Below are 22,053 nucleotides of genomic sequence, written 5' to 3' on the forward strand. Positions count from 1 at the left end.
CCCTGGGTGGTTCTTCATACAGAAAAAGAACCAGTGGTGCTGAGGCCTTGATTGTGTCTGCATCACTACTACACTGCTGCAACTTGCTTTTATTTGTTGCTGTTTGGTTGATTTTTCTTTGGGTTTTTTTTTTTACTTTTTTTTTTTTTTAAATAGAGACTGATCCAAAATTCATTAAATGCAAAGAAAAAGCTTCCAATAAGTTCACAGGCTGCTAGATCAGACTCAGAGTGAGCAGAAACCCTGGAAATTTTATTAGTAAAAATTAAACATGTTATTATCCTGAACATAATAGATCCAAATAGAAGAATCCCATAATGGATTGTGCCAGTACAGTATATGCACAGTATTTATGGCTAGCAGTGATGAAAAGTATAATGTTCTACTGCTTATCATTTTATTACAATAGAAAAATCAGGACTCTAACTTGTTAATAATTTTTCACCTTTATAGACATCTAAATGGTATTATATTTCCTCCCTTTTTTCTTTTTACAAAATGGTTCTAGGATATTGATTGTCATTTATTTTTACTCATGATATTTAATTGTCATAATTAGCAATCCATGTCTCATTCTCTATCTTAAAAATATCCTGTCAATTTTATAGCATATTTATAGATTAATTTAAATGTATAATTTAATTTATTACTGCATACCTTTGGTTTGTCTGTAACATTAAAATACTTATGGTACAGAATATTTTAATTAAAACTATTCATCAAATGAAGTCCAGGTAGCATCCTTATCCTTGTTTGCAGTAGGGGGTTCTGGCAGTGAAAGCAAGCAAAATAATGGGTCAATTAAAAAAAAATCTAAATATAGCTTTTTCAGAGATCTGATTGCTTAACTCAAGGTTAAAAAATAAAAAGAAAGAAAGAAAGAAAGAAAGAAAGAAAAATGTTTTTGTCAGTGGGTTTCACAAATTAAATTATGATTATTTTTGTCCTCTTGCACACATCAAATCTGCTAATGTCATGGCCAAAGGAGAAGTACAACTATACAAGAAATGGGCTTGAATTTTCATGTGTGACATATCTCAATTTGACAGTGTCTGCAGGAAACTGGGATATTGTTTTCAGAGGGTTCTTCTTATGAAAGGAGCTGTACAATTAATTTTTTTTTTTTTTAACACTGAGAAATTCACCCTCTATTTATGAGAATCAAACTATTTACCCTTTTGGGTCAAGTGTTTCTTCATATTTAAAAAAGGAAAACTTTTAATGATATTTCTAATAAACTGAGAGTTATTAGTTTGCTGTGCTAAGGAAAAAATACAGCATAACACTGATGAAAATCCCACTTCCAGCACAACTGAATCAAGGTTTTACTGCAGCTCTCAGTTGACAGAAGGTCTACCATTCTTTTGCCATGTATGCTATTAATTCACTTTCCAGAACTGTCAGGTACTCGGAAAGTAAGAGAAATATACTAAAAATATCAATGTATTTCTCTTCTTCCTCTTGCTAATGTATCTCCACCTATGCTATTTTAAATTAAGCAGTGAAGTAGTGTTGAAAGTTCTGACTGGCTCTGATAACAAAATAGATTAAAAAAATTAACCAGTTAAACAAGAAAAATAAGAAGAAATAGAATCAGCTGACAACTTAATTGTTCAGCTTGTATGCAAATATTCTGACAATAATTTGCCAATGCTTTTGAATATAAGTTTAGAAACACATAATTATAACATTAATTGTTTCTTCTGCTTTAATTCTAGGTTTCTGTCACAAAATAGAAGGCTTAACTGTAATTCATGAGGAAATATAAAAGTATATTCATTTTGTATTCAATTAGCTTTAAGCATATTCCAGTGCAGTGCAGTATTACAATAATTATTTATGTTAATCTACAGAGTAAGATACAGTACGTTGGCATAATAAATTGACTTTATGCTGTGTAGCAATGCCTTTTGAACCACCTTCTGTACTCACAAATAAGAGCATCTACCTGAATGGAGTAGTTGTCAGATTGTAGGATAAAGACAATGAATTAGTGGCATGTAGGGAAGATACAGCCCTAGAAAATCCACCATTCATATCAAGATTTAATTTTTAAACTGTGTTATAATAAAATTGAGTGTCTGAGTGTAAGTCTGAAGTGAGAAGAGAGGACATGATGCTGGAAGGCTGGATTGGAATTTGGCCTGACTTTCTTATTCCAGCTCTGAATGCTAAATTAATCACTGAGATTTATATGAAAATGAAAGCTGCATAACATCTTCATCAAGGAAAAATAGGGTTACAATTCAATAAATTGTGTGGTAATACTTTATTGACTAATGAATATACAGCTCCTTCTAACTGCAGTATTTTACTTTTGGGGACTGTAACAGCATTGCAATTACATTACTAGTATTTGCTAAAACTATGTCTGTCTTCTCTCCTGATCTTAAAAAAAATGCTTTGAAAAAAGAGTGAAAGAGGACCCAGAGAGCAGGTTATGCACCATCCCAGAGTCTTGTGGGGAAATAAACCATGCACAGATAATAACAGTGCAAACAAGTTGATGCTGCTATTTTTAAACAAGCTGTTATTATTGACTAGCAGAGGTTGCTGGAGGTGGGATGCTGTTAATGACAAAAGCTCTGAACAGTAGAATTGCTACTAATCCATGTGCTAGAGAGCCTGATAATGAGAAACACCTAAGTGCAGAATTAAATGGTCCTCTAAAATAATTTCTGCTACATACTTGATAAGGAGTCATAGCATCCTAAGCAGCCCCTTTTCTTTTTCAGAAATCTTTATCCACAGAGATCCCATATTACTCCATTCACAAATCAGAGAGATGAGGAAATCTTCAGGGGGTTATTAGCAAAACTTTCAAAAAGAGAGAGGAGCCAAATCACTTTGAAAAAGAAAAGAAACATTCTGGGAAAACCTATTTTAGGCACCATTCAGGGAAAAAAGGTCATGACACAGAAAAAATTGGTGCCCAGTGATAGGACCTGAGGGAATGGCCTGGGTTAGGTTGGATGTTAGAAAAAGGCTCTTCCCCAGAGGTGCTGGCACTGCCCAGGCTGCCCAGGGAATGGGCACAGCCCCGAGGCTGCCACAGCTCCAGGAGCATTTGGACACAGGGACGGACAGGGGGAATGCTGGGGGTCTGCAGGGACAGGGGCTGGATCCATGATCCCTGTGGCTCTGCCCACCCAGGATGTTCTGTGATTCTGTGCTGTATCCTGAAGCAGATCCATGAGTGTGTAGCACCCTGGAGTGCTGCAGCTGATGGAAGCTGAGTGTTGTGGGACACTTGGCATTTTGCAGATGAATGGCCTGCACTGAGCAGCTTTTTGTCTTCTTCTTCTTCTCAGATCCCATTTTGTTTTTCCTGGTAGCACATAGAGGCATGAAGTGAGAAGACCAGCCTGCTCTGAGATCCTGAGTGAATTTGCTGGATCGTGGAGTCATTTAGAAGCTGGCAGGGGAGTTGTGATTGTTATTTCCTACACCTGGTTGTGAACATGTGCCTGCTGACCACATCTACCTTACCAGGAGGTGAAAAATCATGGAATTACAGAAGGGTAAGGGCATGGAATAGACCTTAAAAATCACCTAATCCCAACCCTCCTGCCATGGGCAGGGACATCTCCCACCAGACCAGGCTGCTGAAAGTCTTATCCAACCTGGCCCTGAGCAGTGGCTGGCTTGGAGCATCCTCAGCCTCCTGGGAAATCTGTTTCCACCCTCACAGTGGAAAATTTCTTCCTACCATCAGAGGCAAAGGAACTGTGATGTCTTAATACCTACACAAATTTAGGTTCTAGGCATCTTGAGTTTTGGCCCATGGGTTTCTTGCTTTCTGTATGTATTTGAAATATTTAATGAGTAGAAACAATTTGGCCACAGAAATTACTCCAGAAATAGGAAAAATGTGTCAGTTTTATATTACCAGATCTCCTTAAAAAGAACTTGCAACACTTTGACATGAGTTTGGGATCTAAATTGGTTTTAAAAACTTTTTTTTTTTTTTAACATTTGTGACATTAATTTATGTGCTTCTTTAAATCATAAACCTCTCAAAAATCAGAATTGTGCAGAATTTGAAATTAAATTAATAAATCAGCCTACATTAACTCAATCTTAGGTTTCTGAAAAGATTTGTGAACTTTAACAGTTCTTTCAACAGGCCTGTTCTGCATTTTGATTTTCTAGTGCAATGCAATCCAAGTGAGATTTATATGACTACACATTTTGTTGCAAACATTCACAGCTCAAAGCTATTACCTGACTGTCTTCCATATCAGGCCATTTATGTATCTAAGAAAACACTGGCATCTGTTTAATATTTTATTGCTTTAAAAATATCTTTGTTGTTCAGATACAATCTCACTCTAACATTTTCATGAATAGAGCCTTTATTCTTTCTGTAGAGCAGAGGACATTTGCCTTCATAGAAATAATATTAACTATGAGTTGACCCATAATCTGCATTGCAAGAAAATCATGTAATAAGATTTTTTTCCTTCAGAATGGGTTTTGAGTTTATTTGTTTTTTATTTTTTCTTAAATTTTCTAATATTTTACTTGATTGCAAACAGGAAACATGTAATGCCTTGTGACACTTGGTATTGAACTTCAAAAAAAATACATTAAAAACATCCATAACTGCTTTCAGCTTTAGGCCCTAACAATTTATATTATTACAGATACATTAATTCTTAAGAAGCTTGAAATGTGTACAGGTTTATCCCCTCATTATTAAAAATGCATAACTTACGTACCCTAGCAATCCAAACTGTAGATCACTTTATCAAGGAAGAAAATGTAATTATCCCTATTTTATAGACAAGTTAATGCCACAGTGAACAGTCACAGAGCAAACAGAGCACCTATAAAAAGAAGACTGACAAAGCCAAGATTGTGTTGCCTTTTCCATTTTGATTTGTCTCAAATTAATGCATGGCTGATTTTTTTTTATTTTTTATTCTCTCAACACAGGGCTGCCAACATTGGAGAAAATTAAGTGGAATCAAACACAAGGTGAACATCTCCAAATAAAATCTGCTTCAAAGCAAGCTCTGAATCAGAGAGACAGGCACGACCTTAAAGCAAAACCTTACAGTGTAGGACAGATCAGTTTCTCATGATCCAGCACTACACAGAATAGAAATAATGCATAGATAAAAGACAGAGATTTCTCTCTTTCCACAGAGAGATGGCTCAGTCAAATAGGTAAGAGTTTCATGGCACCTGCCTGTCTAGGGGTGTGAAGTGGATATAAACCCAGCAAATTGCTTAGTTCCCCCTAAGAGAAAATAGTTACTGACACCATTGGAGCACTTGGAGAATTTCTCTGCCTTCATCTTGCTTGGATATTGGGCTTTGTAGTGCTGTCTAGTCCCTGATAAGCAGCATTTAACAAATGAGCACTTTCCAGGGCTGAAATAGCCAGGGACAGGTTGAAAAGGCTCAGGGTTTCCAGTCAGCACCTGCTCATGTCAAGGCTCAAGGTGAGCAGGAGGAGGTGGATGAATGTAACATAAACCTCTCCTCTTCATGGTTTTAGCAACTCCAGCCCTCCAAACCTTGTGCTTTGTGCCCGGGGTCTAATCCAGAAGATCTCTGTGTCCTCGTGTAACATCTGCTGGGAGCTCCATTGAAAAATTTGTGTGAGGTCTCTGCTTCACAAGCTCTGGAGAAGGCAAACTGGGGGAATCTTCTCAAGTAAACACTGCTCTTTTCTGCTTTTCACCAAACATTTGGTCCTCTGGGTGTTGCTTCAGGGAGAGGTTTTAACAGACAAACCCTCGGTGTGAGAAGAGCTGGATTCAGGTGTGCCTCCATTGAGCCAGCCAGAGACAATATGTACCCATCTAGGAAAGAACACATGGGGAATTGAGTGATAGAAATGGAATTATATGGCAATTGGGTACAAAGGGAAATGCAGAACAAATGAACAGCTGAAATGAAAAATCTGAAAAGAGACTCAATCTAAAACAAGATGAAGAATTTGTTGTAAAAAGCTAATTTGTGAAATACGAAAATAGAATGAACTTTTTAAGATAGAAAATATTTTGTTTTCAAATATAATTTTTATTCATAATTTCAAAATTCTAAATTGACTATTAATTGTGTACCTTGAAACTGCAGTGAAGATATTTTAGGAAAATTTTAGAGAGAGAGAAGCAAGGAAAATTTTATGAAAATTCACAAAAATATGTTGAAAACAAGATCACAAGAATAATTTATATAAGAAATTAACCAAGTGGCCCTGGTACCATGTTTATAAGTATTTACAATGCAAAACCAAAAATGGTTGGCATACAATCCAATTGTGTGTTTCCCAGGAACACAGACCTGTACAAAAATACTTAGGGATTCTCTTTCTTAAAAAGAAATCAGATCTGTGTGGCTGAACTGCCAGTGCTCATAGATGAAGAAAATAAGAAAGATTTGTCTAAAACAGAAAGACTTTCTGTGTCCAGTTTTTGAACATGACCATAAGAAACACCAGCACCATGTGCCTATTTCTTCAGCACGGCACATCTCACTGCAGTTTTTAGAATACACAGTGAGTGAGAAGGTGCTCAGATGCACAGTCAGTAAAGAACTCTCCATTCCTGACTGCCTGTCTGCATGTGCTTTTACACATCCTTCAGCTAAATCAGAGATCCAAATGGAAAATTAATTACTTATGGCCATCAAGTGAATTTGTGACACTCCCTGGAGACTTTGTGCCCATAAACATCTAGGTAGTCTTTCTCTTCTGACAGATGTAAGATATAATTTAAATTTAATGTATACTTCAAGTATTATTAAGTAATGATTCAATTCTTAAAGGCAAGTTTATAATATATTGCAATATTTTGTATTTTCTTTTTTCTGTTGTACATCTGTATTTAACAAATATAGAAAATACTGGAAGGAAAAACAACATATAGAGTGTATGCAAATTTGCACACGTCGCCCATACAGTTGTGCCAAGCTGCTTGTTTTAGAAGATGGAAATCTTATAGAAAAAAATGTTTTCTATTTGCTGTTATGAGTCATGGAACCTTCAAAGAGGAATAAACATACAGGTGTAAAGGGAAGCAGAGATGGCAGCATTGAATGGAAGAGACCAAAAAAAATTGTGGTGTCTAAATTAAAACCATAAAATATTTCTACAGTTAGAATGTAAATCTATGTGGATGAATGCCTTCACTCCTGGTCTTTGTTTCTGCTGAATTTCCCTCGTCCTACAGAGATGTGATGGAGGGCAGAGGAGGCTCTGTTCTGGATAGAAAGAATAAGAGGGCAAACATCCTTTCTTTTACTTTGAACATCATTTAGTGAAGGAGAGGAGGTGAGAAAAAAAGAATTATTAGTAAGATGAACTTAAATGCAAAAACTAAAAAGAAATATATCCCCATAAGTGTTACAGGGAAATTATTTTATTTTAAACAACTATTGTCCTAAATTGAAATTTTAAAACTGCCCTTATTTCAATAATAATTTCAATGCATATAAGTCTTTCAATAATTGCATTATTATTAGCAAATTTCTATTTTAATGTCTGGAAAAATATTTTGTATGCAAATTTATTTTAAAATACTATGTGATGTCATGTTGAAGGAAGTTGTCTGCATTTTGTTTTTACCAGTGTATCACATGTAATCTTGGTTGTTGGAAAAGAATGATTTGCATCTCTATTTCCAAATCAGTCTTTTAATTCTTACAATTCCTATTAATTCTTACTAATTGATAAGGTGGTTTTACACAATAGCTGGGAAAAGACTGTTGACTTTTATTTTACATTTTCACCTGAACCAGACTGATTTTTCTTGGACAATTATACCTGAGGCATCAGGCAGCTCCTCATGATTTTTTCTTAAGTGATGGAAAAGAAAATATAAAATACTTATAATTATTTTCAAATATTACTCAAATAAACAGTTTTATAGATAATTCCTTTCTGTTCTTTTTTAACAGAATGCCAGCGCTGCCCATTTGCAGGATTTAAAGAGGAAATGGATGGAGAACATCAGGTCCCCAGGCTTTGGCAAATTCTAGCCCAGGATCTTATTCAGTAGATGAACTTACTGTGTGCTGCACCAGGTAAAACCTTCCACTTAAGATTTTACTTTGTGCATCATTGTTATTACAGCAGTTATGAGAAAAAACTTTGTTGTACTAATTAAACTACGCAAATAAGTTTTTGTGAGTGTGAAATAGTTAAGTCCAAGCAATCCTAAATTTTGAGACCTGACTTCAAATTCAACTCTGAAGTTATTTATTTGTTCAAGTATAAAATAATAAAGGTTCCTGTCCAAGGCACTTAAATCATAACTTTTTAAATTATATGGTCAATTAAATTAGATTTAACCTTAACAGAACTGAACTCGGTTCCAAAGGAACTTTCCATTGCTTTTCATCCCTTCACATCTCAGAGTCCCTCATCAAACAGATGAGGCCCTAAGTGTGGGATATTTTGTATTATAAAGGGGAAGTTCTAGAGTCTAATAGGCTTCAAAGAGAAAGCCTAGACTGTCCTGTTCCATGTAATGAGGAAATTAGTTTAATTGTTTCTGCTAATTGCAGCTGTTGCTGGGTGGCAGAGAGAAAGAAACGATGGCTGGTCTCAGCCTTCTTGGATATTTTCTTGGTTATGCATCATACCTCACCCCAGGTTTCCTGTGCTCATCCCTGTGTTCCCTGTACTCTCTCCTCTCCAGAGCAGTGGCATTTCTCTGAAGAGTCAAAGGCTTTATGCTCTATCTGCTGATCTAATTAGCTTGCCTGAGAAGGAAAACAGATTAGCTGTCTTGAGCCAGAGGCACATGCTAATGGAGCTAGGAGATGGCTTTATACCACACAGCTGTATCCTCAGAGCTAATCCAAAGGTCTTGAACACCCACAGAATGATTCCCATTTACTTCAGCAGAAGAGGGCTAAGGCCCTGAGCTTTGAAACTGTTTGTCTCAGAATGTAATGTACATTGGTGTCAAGCATGGCTGTGCCCCAAGAGCAAAATATTAACCTATAGTAACAGTACTTTGCACTTACCTAGAAGCTCTCAAATAATAATTTCTGTGCACTTTAATTAATTAACCTTTACAACAACATGTCTTTGAGGGTTAGCTAAGGATCAGAACTGAGTGACAAGTTTAAAAAGTCTCCAGTTATTCATTTATGCTGAAACTATTTTTGATTGGAGTGTATTTTTGTCTTTTTTTCAGATTTTCATTCTCATAACAGTGTTTTTAAAAGCATGTTTTAATCATAAGCACTTAAATATTTGTCAAGTAAAAATGAGTGTTCGTACTTCTACCGGCATCTATTGGGTAACAGTTCACTGCTTCTGCCTTTTACTGCTTCTCCTTTCACTGCACCTGCTGCCTCTCTCCCCATATCCCTTAATCATTTTCTGGTGTGTCCTCACCAGTCCCTATTAAAGCAATGCTGATTCTTAAACCTCTTTGTTCCAGTGTGAAATCCAAAATATTAAGACAGGCTGAATCAGTTATGTGTTGTACTGAGCTGGTGGGCTAAGATAGACAATTAGAGAAAGCACAGCAGAACTCCCAGCTCACTCTATTGACTAAGGCTCGGAGTTTCATTAGCAGCTCTTTAGGAAGTTAGTCTTAAAGAGATGACAACACAAAGCCATCAGTGAATATTTTTGAATAATCAATATATTTCATTTTCCTGTGAGTTTTAAATTCCCTGGATGTTATATGAATGGTAGATATGTACAGGGTGAAGAAGTCCTGATAGTTGTTTTCTAGTCTTTAAATGGGACTGTCTCTCCTACCCATGGGCTAAAACAATGCAACATGTAGACTTTTCTGGAAGAAAATTCCTTACTCATGGTTCTTAAAAGTTAGGTAATGTCTAAATATTGTGCTGGAGACTAAAATTTGGAGTGAAAAAAGTACAGAAATACTAGACTAAATGGGCTCTGTTGGATCTAAACCAGTAACTAGTTAAAAAATTGGAAAAGGATCTTGATTCTCCATCTCACTTTTCTGTGAGCTAGAATGAGGGAGTTCCTTTCCCTCATGAGTATATTGTTATTAAGTTTGTCAAAAAATTTAAAAATTCTTTGGGTTTCCTTCATTTGCAATGTTTACTTCCTGGGAATCATTAGTTAATGCATCTTGAACTACATTAGCTCATTCAGGTTTGTGGCTGGTCTGATAGCTATGTTCCATGAATCCCATGTGCCATCTGGCTGCAGTTCCATTTGGATCATGTTTAGTCATTAGCTGCTAAAAAAATCTCTGGTCATTTATCTTAGTGAATCAGAACTGGAGTTTAGCATTATTTCCGTGTTACACAAAAAGTCTTTTTTTTTAGATATATATTTTTTGAGTTTGCTTATTGTATTTTTTAATTTACTTTTAGGCTAATATTTTTAATTGCTATGTTACAGAGATTCCGCGTTGTTTGTTTGTTTATACTGAGTCATTATATAATGACCCTCTGCTAGGATTTCTCTTGAAGTCTAAATGTTCCTTATTGTTCTATTGTTTCATTTAAAAGAACAATCATTGGTGACACGTAAATGAGTAAAGTTTTATAAAAATAACTTGGAATAAATTTTTAATAAGACGTATTATTATCCTTTGACTCATAGCAAGTCATTCATAAACACCATTAAATCCTGATAATTATAGCTGTAGCTGCAGGGTTACTACCTTTACAGTCCTTATGCAGACTTCATTTAGAGGTCCAGTGGGGACATGCACACAACTGCTACAAAATGTTGCTATTAATGGTTTCCTTTGGAACAGTATTGTGCTAGATTAAACATTCACTCATGAAACAAAAATGTTTATAGGTCATCTAATAGCTAAGCATTCTGTAGCTTAAAGTAAATCCTTTAGCATTGGATTTCAGATTTTAGGACTTGCACAATTTTTTTTTTTTTTTTTTTCTGTATAAAACAAGAAATATAGAGATTTTTGTAGTGGAGCAAAAAACTCAGTAATTTTCTCTGAATAATGCAGCAATCACCATTTTCCCCAAAGTAAACTGGACTACTTTGGTCTATAAAGCTGCTTAATAACTTTTGCAGTACCTCTTTTTCTTTTTTGCCCCCTTGCTGCTCAGTTTCATAGTTACCTTCTGGGATAGAAGGGATGCAGGTACTTACTTGAGATTGCTTTCAGCTTCCTGTCTTATGAAATACATGCTAATATATTTCCAGGAAATTTCAGATCTAGATTTCAACATCGCAGCTCTCATTCTTCTAGAAAACAATCTAGATGTCAGTTTTGGAGCTGCATAGGATCTTTTAAAGATCTAGTAATGTAAATCCCTTCTAGGAACGTTCAACAGAAAGGATTTTTAGGAATGCTAGTAGTGTCATATCTCCAAATTCCGCTCTGTCCTAAAACAAAAATCTCCCAAGATACTGTTAAACCCCAATGTGCAGTGGAATTTGCACCACCTCTTTTTGCTAGTTGCCATTTTCCTTTTCCCAGCACAGTTTACTCTTAATTCTGCCCAGTGAGAGAAGCAGTTCTCAGGACCTGCTCAGCTCTGATGGCCTTTGCCCAGCTGCCCCTGCCAGCAGTCCCTGCCAGGGATATCAGACATCCAGGAGGTCCTGGGCTGATGTCAGCAAAGCTGCTGTTGTGGTACCACACCCCTGGAAACTGCTTCCACCTTGCACTGACTTCACTTGAACACAACCTTTTTGCAGTCTTCTCACCTCTGTTTGGTTTCCTTCCATGGGCTTTGCTCACTGAAGGCCTCAGAGCTGAGATTTTGCATTATGTCTTAAAAATCCTGTGAAAGAGAGATAAAGAAAGAGAGAAAGAGAAAAAAGGAAATAAATAAATAAATAAACAAATAAATAAATAAAGATTCATCATTGCTTTAATTGAAGGCTGAGCCAGCCTTTTGCATTCTGATAGGTGTTAATGCTGTTCTACAATTTTGCAAATACTCTTCCATAGCTGGGGGAACCAGATGGACAATATGACTTTTACAAATTATATGGTGTTGTAATTAAAGATATTCCAGTATATCATAAGATATGTTTGTTAAACAGAAAAGGTGTTTTGAAATGCTGTGATGATCTAATATACAAAACAGCTTCTAATTTGTTCTCCTGGTACTAATTGCCAGTAGTCACTAGATAAGATTAGACTGATGGTAATTCACTGTACTAGGCAGCAGAGAGATATCTTTGCAGGTGTATTTCTCATGGCCATCAAAGTACTTTAATAAAAAAGGTGAATGTTGTTAAAGAGTGATATCAAACAAAGGGCTAAATCCTTTTTATTTTTCCCCTCCTTTACTGCTGACCCTCACTTTTTCCAGAAGGGTGAAGAAACACTGCTAGAGATTTTAGGCATTAGCACAGCAAGTCTTGATATAAACCCTGTTTTTCATACTGGAAGACTTTTTCTGTGCAATAAAGATTCTTAAAATCATACCTCAAATCCTTCCCACTCATCTTTTAAAAAAAATTACCTGAAAAACAGCATTAAAATATAATTTCATAAAACTTATTGAAAATATTTATTGTGGAAGTATTAGAAATGAAGAGTGGGAAAGGAAAAAAAAAAATTGAGGCTAAGGAACATAGAACTAATTACATGTATTCCTTAAGGCTTCTTTAAGACCTCATGCTGGATACCCAGGGAGCTAGAATATAAGTTTCTCTGTCTTAGTAAATCAGCATAATTACTCTTTTTAGTGTTTTGGTGTGACTCTCAGAATTTTTGGGTATTAATAGAAAATAATTCCTGTCTATTCCCTTACTACATCCCCTAGGGAAGGATTCCTACTTTTAAGCCTTTTCTATTGGCATATTTTGCTAAATTTATTTATATTTTTTTAACTTGTGCAGATTTTCAGAACTTTTGAAGCAATCTCTCACAGGATTCATAACAATGGAAACAGTGGTGACTGGAGACTTCCCAGTAAAATTTCCTATTGTTGTCAATTGCCCTTAAGAATATCTCATCACTTTATTTAAATGTACATGCTGGTTTATTGTGTATTTATAGTTGCTGGCAAATCCACTGTTTTATAATTTGGAGACCACTAATAACAGGCTCCTGAAATCTTTGGGACAGGAAGGAAGTTTAACAATAAATACCAAGCCTACTCCAAATCCCCCTGCTTTTTATTTATTAAATAGCAACACAGTATGCTATTTAGTCAGCCAGTATGAATTACAAATAAACGTTGGCTATTCAGTTCTTCACCAATTACACAAGTGTTGCTAACCCAAGTGACATAATGGAAATGTTGGGATCTCAGCCTTAAATATAGAGAATCCCATACCAGAAAGGCATAGCAAAACACAGCTGCAACATTGTCTGTAACCTGCCAGGCCTTTCCTTTTCTGACCAGACTCAAGTGATACTTGCTCTGCTCTGCATTTTAATTAGTGATGCCATATTTTGGAGATGATATATCCAGAAGTGCTGATAAAGCAGTGAGATGAGCAAATGAGTGCTGCACATTTACACAGTGACCTAACATTTGGTGGGTGTTGTACGATTATTTTCTCCATGACAGGGAGTTTGAAAACCTGTAGGTAATTCAGTGTTGTTCAGCATTTCTCTGTTATTTGGATTTGTTGTGGTTATATGTTTTTGTTACTGGTTGATTTTTCTGGCTTTTTCTCAATGGTTATTGAAAAGGATGTTTTTGAAATCTGGAATCTGAAACACATAGTGGTTCACCACAGTATTCTTAGTGTTGCTTTTGACATGTAGAATCTGCTTAGGCTAAAAAAAATAGTAATTTATAGTCTCAGTAAACAGTGTTCAGTGGTGACCTTTCTGCACAAAGGCTGTCTGCTCCAGACACCCTATTAAAGACTTCAGGATGCCTGAGACAGTCCCTCTGTGCCTTGGTACTACAGCAGGTCAAGGAACTCCTTTTAGTCAGTATGGAGATTCACTTTGTAGTGGCATTTCAAAAAGGCTGGGAGAGTTGCCCTGTACTGCATGCACTTCATAATTGCTAATTTCAGGTCTTTTCAGGGTAACTGATTCTGTAATGTAAATAAAAAATTAGGGTTGTATTTTTAAACCAAGGCATAATGGAGCAAATGGAAAATTTAAATTGTACTCACAGAAGATATTTATCAAGACTGAATAACAAAACAGAATTTCTGAAATGGATTAATTTTTCTTCTTGAAAAAAATTAAAATTTATATTTTTTTTAAAAACCCTCAAGTTGTATTTAAGAATGTAAATATCAAGGGGCTTTTTTAAGCTGTACAAGTAGTTAAACCTTCATTGCTTTATATAACAGAAATAATAGCAGAAGATACATGTAATACTGATAAATAATTTGTGTCCTTAGATTTTAAAAATAATAAATACCATGAAGATAACAATTTTAGTAACTTTTAAAACATATATATATATATATAATATAAAAATAACCATTTAATACACTTTATACAAAATTTTGGATGGGTTCATACATTGTATACAAAATAACCATTTTAACAACCATTTCATATTTGTACATACATGTAAATATAAAACACCAATTAACTGTAGGGGAAATTCTCCTGAAGAGCTGTTGAAATGTTGAAACGATCATTGTCAAGTAGGCTCATTGAAAATTTCACTAGCAGCCATGGAGGCAGAGTAGGAGTGCATTGTGTGATGTCTGCGCATCACAAAATAAATCTCACTCATCACAACATGCATGGAGCCCTGTAAGACACAGAGCACTTTGTGTCTGAGCCACTTAAATCCCTGCTCACCTTCAAAGCCAGGCAGGTGAGTGCTCTGCTGGCTCGGGGCCAGCCCCTCGCAGGAGTGACCGCACAGGGCTGGGATCCCCTCCTGCCTCTGCTCTGAAGATGCTCCCAGCACAGTCCCACGAAGCAGCACTTCCTCAGCAATGCCCAGCCTTCAGCTACTACAGAAAGCTTAGAATACTTTTATTTTTTGCCCCATGCCTTTCTAAAGTAGAAGGTGGAGTGCCTGAGTCTTGAGGAAAAGGTATGATGTGTACAACGGATTGTGCAGCACTTCAGAGTATAGGTTTCACTGTTTTCCATTGTTCTGGATTTTTAGTGGTTTATTCAGGTTAGGTGAAATGAAAAAAAAAAAATATTTTATGAGCACTAAAAAAATGTGTAGGGGACATTGTGCTCTAAGCATGTTTCAGTACAAATTAGGAAACATAGGCATGGTCTGTACTTGGTCCTTTTACTAAAGAAATATATCACATTCTTGTTTTTACTTTAATTTGTCTGAGACACAAGATACTGAATAGAGAATGGGTTCTTTCAGTTTAGTTATATGCATCAGGTAATTTAGGCTTCATCATTTCCAGAACATATTTCCAAAATGTTTCCAATTTTAGGAGAACATCAGCCAATTGCAGACCTCTTAAACTGAACAACAGTTCTCAGCACAGCTCAGAGATACAGGAAGAAGTGTTCCAGCTTTTGCACAGTATTGCACATTGTTCTCATGGCCTTCTTCACATACATCATCATTTCTAAAACTAGACAAAAAAAGATGGCCAAAAATACTCAGATTTAATTGTACCATTGAAATGATAGAATTTAACTATCTTTTTTTTTCCCCAAATTTTGTGGTTTATATTTGCACTGAAGGCTTTTTTTCTGCATATAGTTCTGTTTGTGTGTGGAGCATGCTGACTCATATTAAATAGAGTTTATTATACAGAAATGCAGTAAATATATCTCAAGGCAACAGGAAAAGCTCACTGTGCATTGTGTCTAATTGTTATTTATTGACATGGGGGCCACAGCAAGCCTTACTATTTTAAAAATTGTCTTCAGGAAAATATCTTCTTTTAATTTTTGCAAATCACATTTTCAGCTCTACATTGTGAAGGATGAGAAGCTTTAGATGATACCCAAAGACTTGACAGTATATTATGCCAGGGAGTGACAATTTAAAAAAAAAAAAAACCCAGTTCCAAGTGTAAGTTTAAAAATGTAACTAAAAGCCTTCATCAAAGTTTAAAGAGCTTCTTGCGCTTTTAGCATCTGCTTATTCTGATTTATTGACAATGACACACCTAGCAACAGTCATTCCTGCTGAAGCAGTGAAGTAATGGACTTCAGGAGAAAAGGGGAAAAACAAGTAGGTGCTGCACACAGGAGAGAGGCCGCTGATTACAGACCACTAATTTGTTATGCACTCTGGCAAATCAGCAGTGATTCATATGACAAATAAGGAGAAAAAATTAACAGCTGTCATGTTGTGATGTGTTAATTTCCTGACAGTCTCTGCACTGAAGCCAATTACTGATTTAAGGGCAGGGAGAGAGAGCCCTGTTCAAGCTTCTAATTAGGCTTCTTCAAGACTAAAAGGATAAAAGCAAAAATAAGAGCAAGAGAATGAAGCAGGTAGCCCCTGCTTCATAAAGCATACATGCTTTTAAATCCTCAATTAAATAGCTTTAAGCTTAAGTGTGTTTAAGATAAGAATTTAGAAACATTTATTCACTTTTATCCACGACCCTGTGTTTTGGTCCTTTGTGTAGCAATTGGGAGATTGAGCAAGCCCAGGGGTCTGCCTTGCCCTCCTGCAGCCGTGCAGGTTCTGGATGTGACCTGCTGCTAAAACCTTTGTTTAGCAAGGGCAGCACCTGCACATCATCTTCAGACCCAGCCAGTGGAAAGGGACACCAACAAGTTCTTGCCCTTTTGGCCCTGAGAAGGGTCCTTGTAACTTAAGGGAGCCATAATTGCTGGTTAAGGGCTTGGCTCTGACTCCTACCCTTGCATAAGCAGCCCTGACACTCACGGGAGGGCTCAGGAGCCTCTGGGCCACGCTCAGGGAGCTGAGCTCATTCTCTGAGTGCCTTCCCTTGGAAGGCACTAATTGGAAAGCAGAGCAATCACCATCCAGCCTGGTGGAGTCCAGGAGCTGCAAAGAAAGAGCCGTGTTGAGGAAATACCGAGGCACCAGGTGATTCATGCTATGCTTGTGAAAGGAGCCTGACTCGGGCGTGTGATGTGATGTACAGTCCCCAGCTGTCCCTAAAACAGGCAAAGAAACTGGCTATGGCATGAAGCATTCCAGTAAAGTAGCTGATTTTGTAAGAAATATTTTATTTTCTTAATGTAACACTTAAAAATTAAACCCAGGTTTCCTGTCGACCTGCAATTTAAACCTAGGGTATAAAACTACCAACTGAGTGTAAAGAGCCTTTGCCTCTTTTTTTTGGCATTTACTCAAAAGTGACGTGTGATATAAAAAACAGGAATTAGTCACTGAAAAGGAAGCATGGATTTGCTCCAAAAGGAAGGAGCATTTTCATCCACACGATATTTTAATTTTTTTTGTCTCATATTCAGATGGTCACAAGGCATGCCTTTTACAAGTTACTACCAAACTTTTTCAGGACTCTTTTCTGCTTTCTAAAAAGCAATTATAGGAAAAGCATTTGAAAAATTCACTTGCATTTTAAAATAGGCAGCCATGTCTTGTATTTATGTCTTATATTTATACATTATGTTTCCCTTTATTGGGGTTTAAAATATAGCTCTTCCTTGCTTCAGGAATGGGCAGAAGCAGAACTTTATGGAAGAACTTCAGCACCAAATATGATATGAATTCCTCAAATCACTGAATTTGCACTGGGAAAGGAGGAAATGTTTCTAATGAAGTTCTGCAACCTGCATCATAGGCCAGCCTCTCCAAAGTATGATCAGCCCCAGCTTAGGCACCTGGTAGAAGCTGAGCTGCAACAATACAGAGTGTAGGATATTTAAATGATCCCAGAGCAAAATTTCTGTGTGTTATTTGCATTAGACTTCAATCACTGCTCTAGATATAAAATAACAGTTTTAATGACTAGATGGGATCAACTGGAGAACCAAGTGCTGGTGGGAAAAATAAAATATGTGTATGATTAAAATATGCGCATGTGCTAAACTTAGTGCTATCAAATATAAATAAATACATATGAAGTCAACATGGTAATTAAGTGACAGTGGAACAATACTCAAGAAACTGGCTTTACTGGGGAAATCAACTCAGAGGCATTTGAAATTCACTGCCTGCAATTCTTTCCGCCTTTATTTGGCAACTTTAGTTAAATAATATTTTTTGTAGTTTTTGAGCAATTATATAAAACCATTTTTGTGCTTTTATTCCTTGTGTTTGAAGAATTTAGTAATCTAAATTGATGTCATTAGTTCTTAACCTGCTGTAAGTTTTCATGCTGGTAGGATGGATGTCCATTTGTAATAGTTATTAAAATTTTTTGTATATCTTAATATAAGTGATAGTGGGTTTACTGTTGTAAGAGTCAGTAAGACCTTTCTGACATTGATTTTGCTTGCAAGTTCATCCTTATTCTTGCTGGGATGGATAAAGGTAATTCAGTGTCTAGGCTTGCTCAATCCAGATCTACTATCAATTCAATTGAAATATGTCTACATTGAATGTATTATCTTTTTCAGAAGGATAGCTAAGTGAATTAAGCACATGCAATACTTATCTTATCACTGTCCAGGCTAACTTATACTTTATTGATTTATAGTGCCCTTCATAAGCACAAAGGTGTTCTGCTCTGTTTTATGCCCATGGACTGCTTCAAGCACCTTTGAAATGCAGCCCCTTCTGTCATTAATTTGCTTTCATGCTTGATTGCACCCAGAGTCAACTTCTGGCTCAAAGCAGAGTCCTCAAACCCTTTTCAGGATTCCCTATTACAGACTGGACAGGTGATGCCTTTTTCAGGCTTACCTAAGAACAGAGGCCAGACAGAATTAAGAGAATAGAAGTGGATATATTTAATGGAGGGCCTTCAGGTACATTAAGGGCAGATGAAGCCTGCCCAAGGGGCTACATCCAAAAAGGATGCTGGTCACCAGTTTTTCAGACAATTATAAATTTGGTCTATTTACATATCAGGGGTTAATCCTCCAATTACAGCTTCAGGTAATGAAGTCATATTCCCCCAGTTTGCTCCTCCCACAATTCATTTTTGTTTATAGGTTTTTTTGGGGGTCTGAGGCTGTAGGTTGTCCTTGAGCTTCAGGCCTATGGGGATTGTTTTGTCTGACCAAAATGTGAAGACAGAAACTAACACTCGATATGGAGTTTAGAGTTATACCCTAAAGCAGTAGAGGATTTGAAAAACATAAGCTAAAATCCTAAGGCATCACAGGTTCTAAGAGGCCAAATCCTGGAGTCCTTCCCAAGCACTGCTGCATTTTGGGAGCCCTGCAGCCCTGCACAGAAGCGTGTTGAGTGTTTAGTCCTGACTCTGGCTCAGAGCCTCTGCTCTGACTTGTTCCTTGCTAAGTGGTGTTAGCCTGCACAGGGGAAGTGGTGGGGCCAGGAGAAGGAGACCTGTACAATCCCCCACAGGGTCCACACAGATGCAGGAGGGGCTGAGATTCCTGCATGATCTTCCCAATTTCTGCTTCTGTAAAAAAGAAAGGGGCAATCTGACTCCTGGGGCATATTTAGTCCTCATCCCAGGAAATCTGTCACTGAAGTCGGTGGGTGTTTTGCCTGAATAAGTATTGAGTAAAGACTGAAGGCTTTGGCCTAACATTTATATCAAATATAGCCTTCCCAAATTCATTAATTTCAGTTTTAAAATTATATTGTCCATATCTCTTTTATACTGTCCCTGACCCTTTTTGCACACTTTCACCATTAACACTCCCAGCCACAGATATCTGGGAATGTATTCCATCATCAGTAATACATTCAACCTGACTCATATTCATAACCCACTCCAAGTTACTGGTATGAAGAGCATGGCCATGGGTTACTAAACACTGGATTTATAAAATGTGAAGAAAGAAATATGCTGCACTTAAAAGTATCAGAGCACATTTTGCAGCGTGCTTGATCTCTTACACGTGGTCTTGTGCCACAGTCTGCATTAAAAGCAATTAATAATATCAACTCCTGTGTGAGAAGCACTGGTGGATTTTACCTATTCTATATATTTTACTTTTCATGTGATGATGAATAAATTAATCCCATTAATATTTAATTAACTTTAAGTTGAAAGGTGACATCTAGCTTAGCCAACTTACTGTTCTGTAGCTAGTTTAACTTTGGGTCATGTGATTTTAATTCTTTCTGTATGACCAGGTGACTAAAGGGGAAAAAAAAAGAAAGAAAGGGAAATGCACAGATTAATTTCATTCTTTAACCTTCCTAATGCATCTGCTTGCTTGCATCGAGTCGCAGACAGCAGATCATCACATGATTTATAGTAGTGACCGCTGCCTGCATCTCTCAGGCTAATGACACATACACTAAAGTCATTGATTTGTATGAATAGCCTCCGCTCTTCATTTATCACAATTTAATGTAAGAGTTTGCAATGCAGAAAAAAATTTCACATGGGAAGCATGGCCCCACAGGCCTGACCGCTAAGCAGTTATGAATCATTTGCTGCCTTTTAATATATAGACTGTTCCATTCCTGCAAATGCCCTGTAAGGTCGTGTTTCTTTACAGAACACTGCTACAATTAAAAACCAAAAGTAGATCTTTTAAGATAAAGAGTGTATGAAGCATGGCAAATTTAAATCTTTGTTAGCTTTTCCATTTTGTCTTTTCTTAAATGCAACATAAAAAGCCAATTTTATCATTGAAGTAAGCAGGGACAATCCATTTCATTTTAGCAGAGTTGTATTTGGTTTTGTTAATCCAAATTTGGCCCATCAAGTTTATTGATCTGCCTGTGTAGTACATAAAACTCCAATATACTGACTAAAATCAGAAAAGCACTATGAACAAGTAGGACTTGGTAAATAATTTTTTCCTCAAGATTAAAAAAAATCAAGTTTAAATTAGAGGAGAATTCATAGTTTTGCAAAAATATTCATTAGAGAAACTTAGAATAGTTTTTTTTGTTTGGGGAGTTTTTTTGTTGGTTTTTTTTTTTGTCTTTTAACAAAAGCTGAAAATCCCCAGTAATTCTAGCTCCTACATTGTTTGTTATCATAATTTTAAACAGATATAACATGTCTAATGTATATTTTTTAAAATATTTCTTTTTATTATTGATTCTATTTAATAGGATAGGTATCATCCAAGCCTTTATTTCAAAATGATAAATAAGAATAAAGAGAAATTAATTCCTTAGTAGTGTTCTCAAAGCAAAAATTAAGTACAAGATGTTGATTTCTGATTTATCTTTAACAGAGTGAAAAATAACTGAGAGGATTTAACTGTTTTCCTTATAGAAGAAGAATGATAACATTAATAATCAAGTATGGTATTTGAAACTTAGAAATGAAAATCTGTTTTTTTTAGTTTAATACTTATGATTGTATACATATTATCATTGTTGACTGTAAAAGGTATTGTGTCTTCCTGGGGACAGCTCCTCTTTGTACAGAAATTAAAGGCTTAGCTGTGGGTTTGGGTTTCTTTTTTCTTTTAAATATGAGTTCAAAAGCCTATCAGTGCTTTGGAGTTCTCAGTGCAGTCTTGCTGGTCACAAAATCACTGTTTTCACTGGAGAAGGAAAACTGGAGGGGTGTTTGTGGTTCCAGAAACATGTGCTTAACAAACAATGACTCTAACTTCTGAGAGAAATATGTACCTTATGCTCCAGTACTTGCAGGAGTCTCAGTCCTCATGACATATTTTCATTTATCTCAAGTAAAAAAAATTATGAAATGAAGGGAAAATATATACAGTATCCCAACAAAAGGGGACCAGGTATCCCAAGCATTTAAAACTTTGCCTTTATTTCATAAATTTTAAATGCTGTTAAATTCTAAAGAGTTTGTCAATGTTTTTAGATATGAAGAAAAAGTGTGATAAAGCTTCTATTGTGTCAGCCACTGACACTGCCAAGTTATTTTCCCTTAAAGATACACTTTGTATGCAAATGTGCTTCAAAGATTGAAAACTATGAATTTTCTGAATTTTCTTCTTGTATTGCTTGACAGGGACCATGTGTTAGATTGCCAATATTGAAAAGAAAGAAAAAAAAGGAGTATTTTAATGATGACTCTGAAAATGTTTCATTTTTCCTTTAGATATTTTTGTATAACCAACCTAATATATATATTTTTTTTTTGTTAAGGATATGATTCAACCAATTCCCAGCACAGCATTGGGTGAAATACAGAAAAGAAAAAAAAAAAAAAAGAAAAAAAATTGATTCAGAAGA

At 36.1% G+C, this 22,053-nt stretch overlaps 1 long non-coding RNA gene across 1 annotated transcript; it reads left to right on the forward strand.

Annotated features, from left to right (window-relative positions):
* The first annotated feature begins 3,350 nt into the window (after positions 1-3,350).
* Positions 3,351-22,016, forward strand: LOC116184044 (uncharacterized). Its single transcript, XR_004148768.1, has 4 exons — positions 3,351-3,521; positions 4,939-4,980; positions 7,912-8,037; positions 21,967-22,016. It is a non-coding gene; the product is annotated as an uncharacterized LOC116184044 (long non-coding RNA).
* The last annotated feature ends 37 nt before the right edge of the window (positions 22,017-22,053 follow it).

Source organism: Lonchura striata, chromosome 13 (assembly GCF_046129695.1).
Source record: "Lonchura striata isolate bLonStr1 chromosome 13, bLonStr1.mat, whole genome shotgun sequence".
NCBI classification, from domain to species: domain Eukaryota; kingdom Metazoa; phylum Chordata; class Aves; order Passeriformes; family Estrildidae; genus Lonchura; species Lonchura striata.